We start from the raw sequence: 10,221 nt of genomic DNA on the forward strand, positions 1-10,221 counted from the left end.
CGGGGAGAGGTCAATGGGAGGAAAAGGAGACTCATGAAATACTTTAAACAATAAAGAATTTAAATTAAAAAAATCTCAAAAGATAGAAGTAATGGTTCTATTTTTCTGATCCTTTCAATAATCATGAACCACTAGCAGGTTCCAAAGATTGAAAAGCAGAAAAGCCTTTAAGATTTTTATTATGAGATGTTATATATTTGTTCATTGACTCTTTCCTTAATTATCATCAATCACTTGATTGTAGGACAATAAATTGCTTCTTGTGCAATACCCATTTTTTCAACTAGAGGATAAACCTCAAGCGAGCGGCAATTGTGGCTGTATTATGGTTAACAATAACCCATGGCTGAGCACAGTGATTTAGAACCTATGACACGCGTGTGTTATTGAACATCCCTCTCTCCAGGGCCCAGGCTTTAATAAATTCAGAGGGCTTCATATAGAAGTGATGTGCTTGGTGTAGTAACACCAATCTATCTCCCTCGTCACATGTGGCCTCTAGTTGGACTCTGGCCAAGCATATGTGTTACAACCCCCTACCCTTCAGAAGAGTTGTTTTCCTAAATAAACTCTGAAAAAATAGTATGGAGATTTCTCAAAAAATTAAAAATAGAACTTCCAAAGTGATTCAGAAAATATTTTTTGAATTCCTAGGTTAAAGAATGATAATTGTAAGTAAAATGAAACCAACACATGCACATATTGTTTTCTGCTCCTTTCAAAACCCTGTTCCTCTTCTCTGACACCAGTAATGAATGCTTGAAAACAAGTGGAAGAAAATGGAAATCAGCAAAAATCCTAATTAGGAAGCAGGAAAGAGAGAAACTTTAGAACTGTGTAAATGAGTAAATACTCCTTTACTCTGACATCAGTGACTAGGAAAGGGAGTATCCCTGGTTCAGAACATAGATGGCTTTAGGCAGTAATATTCTCTTTCCCATTTTGTTCTATTTAATCGAAGAAAAATCTAGATTGGATGCTGCTGTATCACTACCAAATTCCTGTTTCTCTCTGTAGCTAAATGACTTTCATTAGGGCACTTCAAAAATACACACACACACACACACACACACACAACTGCATGTAGTCCTTTTTTATTAGTTGACAAATATAGAGATTAAAATGCCTTTACTGTCCTGAACAATGAGATGATCAATGAGTGAAATTTATAAATTCTTAGACAGTCAAGTAAATGAATCTCCCAATATCGAAAGACAATTGGCTTCTTTTTGTAAGTGTTGCTTGCTCTTAAACTGGCAGAACAGTTGAATTTTGAGTTCCCTCATATGCATAAAAAAATCCAACAATTTTAACATTTTATGTATACACTTTGTATAAATTTCATCCTGTAATAATGCTGTGATATTTGCAAAACACATTCAGATATATTATTTATTTTCCAAAGCTTGGGTGTTCAAGCCAGTTATTTTAGCACCAATCTTAGATGTTTAATCTTAAAATTAAACATCTAAGATTGGTATTTGTTATTCATTGTAAAATAACTTCTGCAGTGGTTGCTTGACATTGTGCATTACTGATATCAATTTTATAATTCCATTACTTCAATAAGATATTTGAAAATAAAATAATGGCCCATGTAATTAAGTTCCATGGTTATTCATTACTGAGCTTTATTTTCATCTCCAGGAATTTCAAGTCTTTCTTTCCTATCGCTTTACAATAATGGGAGGAGGTATATGCCTAGAGTCGTGGTGTCTGTCTACCCTGCCTTTGAAACTATGTTAACTTGGGTGACTAATTTGACCAGTAGAATTATGGCAAATGTCATTGAGGCTACCTACAAAATTGCCACTCATTTCTACTTTTTTCTCTTGGGACACTTACTATTAGTGGAGGCCTAGTAATCACAAAGAAGAGGACCCACCTACATGTGTCAGACAAGTTTCCAGCCAACAGCTACCATTAATCACTAGACATAGGAATGAAGAAGCTTTGAGATGATTCTAGCCCCAAGAAAATGAGTCATCACCAGCTTCTGAGTTGATGATGCTCCTTGGAAAAAGGGAGAGCTTTCACTGCAAATTGCAGATTTATGAACAAAATAAATTACTGTTGCTATTTTAAGCCACTTAGTTTGGGGTGGTGTGTTATGCAGCCGGAGATTACCAGGACAGGTGCTATTGTTTCATTGGAGTACATAAAGGATGCAGCTTATTTCTCTAGATTTGTTTTCTAACATTTAAATATGGGCTATTAAAAAACTTCTACCTAGTGAATGTATTTTTTTATTTTTATTTTTTGGTGAGAGGCAATGCACATAATCTATTCTTAATCTGGAGAAAAAAAATATGTATTATATCTAGAAGATATATTACAAACCAAATGTCAGAAGAAGTAAATCTTAGAGTTCTTTGTTTATTTTAGATTTTATAATATTCCCCAAATGTCAGAAGAAGTAAATCTTACTTAGAGTTCTTTGTTTATTTTAGATTTTATAATATTCATTTGAATTCTAATAGATATTATGAACATTCTCCAGGTGAAAACTTAACATTCAAAATAAGATTTATTTCTTGATTCTTACTTTAAAAAATCATTAGGGTTAGTTGAGGATATGGTATAGAATACACTGGCCAGTCATCATAACCTAATTATAATATTGTGTCAAATATGGAAATACCAAACCTTTTGTTGGGTATATTGAAAAGAAAAAAAAAACATGTATTTTTTTTCTCCTCGTTCTGTTTAGGCATTCAGTGCAGAAACTGAAATTTCCCTTGGAGCTGATTCTCATTTTGTTTTATAATCAACTCCTTTGGTGAACCCTTCCATTATGCCATTATATATCTATCACTATTCTTATGAAATTCAGGAATGCACAAAAATCATACAAATGCACATGATTCAGACTAAGATATTGTTTTCTATTCATAGTATAAATTAAATGTAACTGTGGCAGAAGTAGCCCTCTACATAATACATGGGGGATTTATTTTTTTCCTAAATCTAGTTTTTTCTGTAATCTATGTGAAAGAGGTAACCTTGAGTTTCTATTTATTGACACTGGAAAAAAAATATGAAAACAACCAGAATGTATTTGTTACACCAGAATGCACGCTATTCTTTAATTATAGTCAAAGAATGAATAAAACTTCTAAATGCTGTGAAATGCATTAGCATATCTGAGTCATGGGGTGCTAGCTGACCCTTTCAAGAATTAGACAATCTTTAGAATAGGAAAGGACAATCCACTGTCTGTTATCCTCAGAAAACCTTAATCCTGGAGTAGAATACAAAATGGTAACTAAACAAGAAAGGAAATAATTCTGAGGGTTGGGAAAAATTGGAGGAGAACTCTGAGGTATAGCAATGGGGGAGCATTAGTATTTCCAGTGAGAGAGGTGAGTTAGCAATTGAAGTGCAAGCTAGTCGGGTGCTAAGCCAAAAGTTAAACTGGTAAGAATTCTGAATTCAAACTATGGAATATTAAAGTGGTTAGCTGTTTTATTTCCATTAGGTTATCTGTTTTTACTTACTCTCTATTCAACCTTTAATGAAGTCCTGTTGGAATTATACATGGGTCTTAGTTGTGGTGGGAAAAATTAGGGAAGTTCACATTTTTCAGAACTAATTCCCCAAAACTATACAGAATCACATCGCTACATGACCATGGAGACATATCTCTTTGAGTCACCACTAGAGTTAAAATGGTAGTTTATATTCTAGTGGCACTACCAGTCTCCCTACTTTCTCTGAGTTTTTTCTTTCTGTATTCAGGGACAACAGTAAAGCATAATAACAACAATTCTACTGTGACTTACATGCCATAAAGAAGTCACAATACCTCAGGAAGGCTGGTCTATAAAGACAACAGCTGCCCTTTCTGGAAGGCTTCTGAAGAAAATGAAGGTAAACTTTGGGTATGCAATAAGTGTATGCCTTTCTGTGATATGATTTCTAAAAATATATGTATTTGGTGATTAAGATGTCCAAAGTATACTTCTCATATATATTTGCTCTTTATCCATGGTTCCTGGCTCAGAGCTCCCAAATCCCTTGGAATTTCCTTAGTGATAAGAGCAATGAGAACATCTTTTGTTGTAATATTTGGTCTTGTATTCATTTCCTGAAGTCAATTCAGACCCATAAAGGTGAAATGAGCACCTTATTTTCATAACAAGGCTCTTTCCACTACAACTTTTAGAAGCACCTGATGATGGGACCGGCTGCCAGAGAAGCCACCAGAAATAGAAAATTATAACATTCAGTCCCACTCCCCCACCCCTATTTCATCCAGGGAAGAGGGGCTGGAGGTTAAATCAATCACCAATACCCAATGGTTTAATCAATAACGCCTATGTAATAAGGCCTCCATAGATAACTCAAAAAGAAAGGGGTTAAGAGAGCTTCCAGGTTGGCAAACATGTGGAGATTTGGGGAGAGAGGTGGACCTGGAGAGGGCATAGAAACTCTGCACCCATTCCTCATACCTTCCCTATGCATCTCTTCCATCTGGTTCTTCCTGAGTCCTAGTTTATAATAAATCAGTAATCTAGTTAGTAGAGTGTTTCTCTGAGTTCTGTGAGCTACTCTAGAAGATTAATTGAACCCAAAGAGGGATTCATTGGATCCTCCCATCTACAGCAAGTCTGTCAGAAACACAGATGAAACCTGGACTTGGGAGGTGGGGGTGGGGGTGGGGTGTCTTGTGGAACTGAACTTAAACTGTGGGATCTGATGCTCTCTATCTAGATTCTAGACAGATAGTATCTGAATTGAGTGAGAGTCTAGGATACCCAGCTGGTGTTGGGAGAAGAGTTGGACATGTGAGGGAACCTGCCCACACACACCAAATTAAACACTGGAATTGGTACTAGAACCTTCAGCATTTTACCTTTCCACGGGCTACTTCTGCCCATTCCTCAAACCAAGCATAATAATACACTTGTTTTTCTAAGGTTTTACCTACTCATATACATTCCCCTCTTTAAGAGAATGGTCAGCATGACTACTGTACTATCAACAAGAATCAAGAAACCGTTTTTCTGCTTTTCTGAGGTCACCCAGCATTGTGTGTTGTCCAATCAATGGTAGGCACAGAACAAATGTTTGTTAAATGACTCAATAAAATCTACTGAACATATATTCTGTGTATAGCAAACACAGTATAAGACCTGAAAATAAAAATAAAGATTTTCCTGTCCTAACCGGTTTGGCTCAGTGGATAGAGTGTCGGCCTGTGGACTTGAAAGGTCCCAGGTTCAATTCTGGTCAAGGGCACATGCCCAGGTTGCAGGCTTGAATCCCCAGTATGGGGCGTGCAGGAGGCAGCCGATCAATGATTCTCTCTCATCATTGATGTTTCACTCTCTATCCCTCTCCCTTCCTCTCTGTAACAAATCAGTAAAATATATTTAAAAGGAAAAGATTTTTCCTTCTTTGTATACCTAAGAATATGTAGGTATAGATTTTTGGACATCAATGAACATATGATGAATCAATTAAAAATAGAATACAAATAAGTTTAAAAAAACTACACACAATAGAACTTCACACTTACAAAGCTAGTCAGTGGTTAATAGAAGTTCCAAATAAGTCACATAGACTGGGTTTTCTAATGTATTTTGTGGCAAACACATAGAATATTATAATATTTGTATGTCAGGTAATATCTCACCTTTTCAAGGGTGGACCTAAAACTCATTTTCAGCACAGTGGGAATCCCTTACTGAAGATTTATAAAAAAGGGAAATATTTGAAATAGTCTGAAACTGAAGTACTTGCCTGGGGCACAAAATTTGAAGACTCCAAACTCAATAATCAATATAAATAATATTTATTGCAGTATTTTAGAAAACCAAAATTAATGCAAAAAATCATAAGCAAAATATCAAAATTTTAAATAATGGCAAGATCCTACCCTTTCCTTGCATACCCCTATCTTACTCACCTCAACCTAATCCTAGTCCTGGTTCCAATAAAACTTTGTTTATAAAAAAAGTCAGTGGACACTTGGGTTATAGTTTGCCAATTTTTTCATATTGCATAAATATTATTTATCTAATTGCTGAGTTTTTTAGTGTCCCTTAAGTTTTGTACCTGACAACAGTGCCTCACTTGCCTCACCAGTCTCATCCTAGTTAGACTGGCCCCAAAAGATCATAAATAATGTCCTCAATATACTTTTCTACTATTTAAGCTTTTAGCACTGGATCAAAAAATGAGGAAAAGAGATTTCAACTAATGTAGACCAGGACTTGCAAAATATGGCCTGGCTTGTGGTGCAAAACCAGCCTACCATCTATTTTTATAAATAATAAATACATTTTTATGGGAACAAAGCCATAATCGTTCATTTATATATTGTCTATGCCTACTTAATGCTACAATGACAAGGCTAAGCAGTTCCAGAGACCATATGTCCCACAAACTATTAAATATTTACTACCTGGCCCTTTACAGAAAACCTTGCCAACTCTTGATGTATACCATAGAAGATGGACCCAAATTTTAAATGATATTATCTAATGTAATTCTAATGTCACATTTTAATATGAATTGCTCTTGACAAGTAGAGTCATAAATAACTTCCAGGTTAGCATGATCTTTTCTTCCATTCCCAATTTTAACTGGGACAATTTTAAATAAGTTAAAGATATGGCTTTAATTTAAAAGTCAATATATGAAACAGTAATGATCCTTCCCCATCCATAATTACTAAGATTATTGATATGATGAAGGTATTTAGGTTTGTTCACACATGTTCAGACATGGAGATACTTCATATTTATGATTCTGATATACAACATGTCCCGTGGGGAGGTTATTTTATCTTTTCTTCTGGAATCCCGAAGCCAAATAATCAATTATCAAGTCATCTAATGTGGCTGTACCTTAGAATTACTTGGGAAGATTTTTAAAAATCCCAGTATCTAGACTCTACCCAACTAAATTAAAATATAGGGTAAGGGTGGGAGAATCTAGCTCTGCAGGATTTATAAAATTAAAATTTAAGATCTTGGTAATTAATACATTGGATATAGAAGGTGAAAGAGGGGAGAGTTAAGAATTACTCTTAGGTATTTGGCTGGTCCAACTAAATGGATAAGGAGGCCTTGTTCTGGAAAGAAAACATTTAAATTAGATCAAATTTGTAAGAAAAAGCCCTGGGGGTTATGATGGACAAACTGCGTTTGAAGTCCTTTGAGTCAGCTAAGGAAATATAATATGCTTGCTGTTAGACTTAGATTTTCTATCTAAATTCTTACTGTACTTCCACACATGCACTATAAATTAATCACATAGGGATGTTTCCTGTTGCCTGGACTTGCCATGAATCTTCCTAGCAGAATGTTCTTATTACACACTTATCAAAATTCTGTTTTCAGTCCTTTAGAGATACGCTAATGGACATTTTCTGTGAGTCTGTAGCTGCCAGATATTGGGCCTGCAGCAGGTGTTTGAAATTAATCATGTACCCCCCCCCACATATACACACACATAATTAACAGTGATTTAAAATATCCTTCAAGATCAGTGGTTCTCAATCTTCCTAATGCTGCGACCCTTTAATCCAGTTCCTCATGTTGTGGTGACCCCCAACCATAAAATTATTTTTGTTGCTACTTCATAACTGTAATTTTGCCACTGTTATGAATCGTAATGTAAATATCTGATATGCAGCATGTATTCATTGTTACAAACCGAACATAACTAAAGCACAGTGATCGATCACAAAAACAATATGTAATTATATATGTGTTTTCCAATGGTCTTAGGAGACCCCTGTGAAAGGGTCGTTCGACCCCCAAAGGGGTCGCGACCCACAGGTTGAGAACCGCTGTTCTGGAAGGACTAGAAATGGCTGAATAAAACAGGTAATATAAACTGAGTCTTGAGAAATGAATACATGTTCATTACTAATGGGTGAGAAACAAAATTCTATGTCATCTGTTACTACACTATTTTAGTCAACTTACCCACCCATACCCAAGAATACATACACTAAAACCATTATTTTCTTATTACCTCTTGATATGTATTTTCTTCAAATCTCTTGACAATGAAATTATTTCTTTCCCTCACTAAATCACATGCCCCATATGTTTAGAACTTGTTTCTTCTTTTGGGTCATAATTATACACTTCATATCTGAAACAATATTCTACATAGAGTAGGCAGCCAATAAATATTCACTGAATGAACATGCTGACTAAAAGTTCTTAAACTTATGTATAATGACAAGTATTTTCTGATAAAACTAGGGAGAGTGCCAAGATAATCTGTGAAGAGAGTTTGCTCATTGGTGTTCTAGCCCACAGATGCCAGGGAAGCTGTATACAGCATCAAATTGATATTCCTAACAATAGAACCATAGTGCCTCCATGGATCCCTGTTAGGGACAAATGTGGGGGTCTAATCTATAATAATAAAAGTGTAATATGCTAATTAGACCAGACAACCTTCTGGACATCCTTCTGGATGAAGCTGTGGCTGTGAGGGCCAAGGCAAGCCGCCACGGCTGCAAGGGCCAAGGCAAGCTGCTGTGGATGCGAGGGCCGAGCCCCTTGCACAAATTTCATGCATCAGGCATCTAGTAATAAACAAAGCCCTGGCCAAAATTCAGGTTATAGTGGGTGTGTTGGATCCACAGACATTTCTCTTTCCAGTTAGCCTAGTCTCTCCATACTGGGTCTTTTGGGGTTAATTGCTGTCTAAGTGAGAAAGGCCAAATGGAAGCCAAAGCTGCCCTTTCTCAACCAAGGGATTAAATAAAAACCAATAGCACATTCCATGGAGCATGGCAAAGATGACTGCCACCCTTAAAGAGCTAATGGCGCTGTGACCATCATATCCCCCTTTTAATCAGTGTGACCCCTGAAGAAACCAGACAGATCCTGGAAGATGGCTGTAGACTACCTCAACTCAAACAAGTAGAGGTACCCCCCACTTCCAAAATCTACTTCATGCCACTTCCCTTTTACAAAAGACCTACATTAGTACCTGTTTTATGCCAAACTGAAAAAAATCTTAAGAGAATTTTCATTTTTAAGAAGAAAAGTAAAAAGTGACAATATTCAGCTTCTGCCTTCCAACAAGCCATTATAGAGGCATCGTGCATTTGAACAGCCAGGGTGGTCCTGTCAAACTCCTTCCCCAAAACTATACTCACCATGTCAGCATCAAGACACCAAAGCTTTAAACTGCATCTGTAAGCATCTATGCTTTATGTTGATTTATTTTGGGCCTCATTAGCAAGATGCATCCTAAGGTAATTCACTTTATGCTATTTCAGCTTATAAAAGGTTTCATAGAAACACTCTAATTTCAGTTAGCAGGGGAAAGCTGTATTGTTCCATTAGCATTCACTGTGCAAGATGTGCTATCTTAGCTGGAGAAGATTTGTAAGGCTGCAGGTCCATGACGTGTGGCCATTGATTTGGAAAAGTTGTTTTTATCCTATCTCAATCAGAAAATCCAATTTTCATTCGCATTGAACAAACAATATATGTGTACAATTTTTACTCGAGGGCTTTGTTAACTCTGTCTTTTGTTACAATATAGGCCAAAGGGATATGAACCATCTGGATATCCTGCAGACATTATATCAACCCATTAAATCATAGACATTATGATGATTGGTCTAAATGAAGACCAGGTGGTTAGCACACTGGAGACTTGATAAGGCACACAAGCTCCAGAACAAAATAGATAACCGCTGCAAAAATGAATATATGCTCCCTTCATAAAATTTCACATTCAGAATATTAGCAGCTAGTGGTAAGTCAGGAAATCCTCTCTTATTTAAAGACAAATTATTGCATCTATTCCTCTATAATAAAGAAGGAAGCACAAAACCTGGTAGATCTCTTTTAGGTTCTGGAGGCAACAAATTCTATATTTGGGAAAACTCTCCCAGCCCATATTCTGGGTTGCACAGTTGTCTGGACCCAAGCAAGAAACTTCTGCAATGGGAGCAGACTTTGACAAGCAGCCCTGTCTCTTGTACAACATAATCTAGATCCTATGATTTGGAGGTACAGAGTGAGGGTACAGATATCATATTCAGTTTATGGAAAGTCCAATGAAAGAATCACAATACTGGCTGAGGTTCTGAAGCAAACTCTACCTACACATCTACTCCATGAGTACCCAGCTGTAAACAGAATCCTATTAGCTTATCAGTAAATCATTTTTGCAAAAAGGTTATTTAATTCAGCTAATACAATCGAGGACAAATTTTTTTTTAACTTTAAAACT

The 10,221-nt window shown here is 36.2% G+C and overlaps 1 long non-coding RNA gene across 1 annotated transcript in view; it reads right to left on the reverse strand.

Moving 5' to 3' along the window:
- LOC106725603 overlaps nt 1-6,909 on the reverse strand; it is a 19,021-nt gene extending 12,112 nt beyond the window's left edge. Inside the window, exon 1 of the long non-coding RNA XR_001361526.1 lies at nt 6,900-6,909. This is a non-coding gene — a long non-coding RNA (uncharacterized LOC106725603). The remainder of the gene's footprint in view (nt 1-6,899) is intronic.
- Nucleotides 6,910-10,221: the final 3,312 nt, after the last annotated feature.

Source organism: Myotis brandtii, unplaced genomic scaffold (genome assembly GCF_000412655.1).
Source record: "Myotis brandtii unplaced genomic scaffold, ASM41265v1 scaffold1755, whole genome shotgun sequence".
NCBI lineage: Eukaryota > Metazoa > Chordata > Mammalia > Chiroptera > Vespertilionidae > Myotis > Myotis brandtii.